Genomic DNA, 895 nt, shown 5'->3' with positions numbered 1-895 from the left:
AATCTTCATTCTATACTTTTTATTTATCCATAGGCTATCATCCTTGATGGTGGCAACAGAAGCGCGACCCCAAGCCAGGTTCCCGCCTCACTGTACGTCATAATCCCCTGTCTCCTTTCTTTAGATTGATCTTTAATTTTCCTTTGATACAATCACCATAATGCATCCACGAAGCCTTTGTCACTTCTGCCGCTCTATTTTGTTTTGTTTTCTTCCTTTAGTTCCTACAAGAGGGCCCATCATCCCTCCATACCCCTGCAACTGTACGTTCCCACCGTGTCCTTGTGATCCTCCTAGTCGGAACGGGCTCGAGGTCGCACAAGTGTGAAGAGACTCCGGAGATCCCTGCGACAAGTGTGAAGAGGACTCCGGAGGGCCCTGCGACAACTGTGAAGAGGACTCCGGAGGGCCCTGCGAGTCTTCGGGATGCTTTTCCTTCTCGTCCACGTCCTCGGATTCTCTTAAGTGCTTTTCTTCTACTTTTTCAACTGCCTACGTAAATTAGGTTTTCCTGTGGGTCTGTATAACGTATCAGGCGTTCTATTCGCGTCTTGTTTTTGAAATTTCCTTCTTGTCATTGCTAGTCTTTTCTTTGTGTAAACATAAGTTACCAAGGCTTCATTAGTGCCTGTGGAAATCATTGTTTTTTGTTTCTTTACACTACTTAGCAGAGCCTCATTAGTGTCTGCACGAATCTTTTAAAAAAAAACAAGCCATTGTATTTTAAACCATCAACTCATTACAAGATTCCTTTATCATCAGTCGTATTTTATGCATTCACAACACAGAAGAGGCAATTAACCCGCTTTACTGTCTTCAAATAAATATTATCAGTCAATTCCTTACTTATTTACATGTTATTGTCTATATCTATTTCGCATTTTCTCTTGAGACT

The 895-nt window shown here is 42.0% G+C and overlaps 1 long non-coding RNA gene across 1 annotated transcript in view; it reads left to right on the top strand.

Moving 5' to 3' along the window:
* Nucleotides 1-313, top strand: part of LOC119588023 — a 651-nt gene extending 338 nt beyond the window's left edge. The window contains exons 2-3 of the long non-coding RNA XR_005230055.1: nucleotides 34-92; nucleotides 222-313. This is a non-coding gene — a long non-coding RNA (uncharacterized LOC119588023). The remainder of the gene's footprint in view (nucleotides 1-33; nucleotides 93-221) is intronic.
* Nucleotides 314-895: the final 582 nt, after the last annotated feature.

Source organism: Penaeus monodon, chromosome 23 (assembly GCF_015228065.2).
Source record: "Penaeus monodon isolate SGIC_2016 chromosome 23, NSTDA_Pmon_1, whole genome shotgun sequence".
NCBI classification, from domain to species: Eukaryota; Metazoa; Arthropoda; class Malacostraca; order Decapoda; family Penaeidae; genus Penaeus; species Penaeus monodon.
Note: the sequence above shows the minus strand (reverse complement) of the source record. Positions and strands in the feature narration are given on the sequence as shown.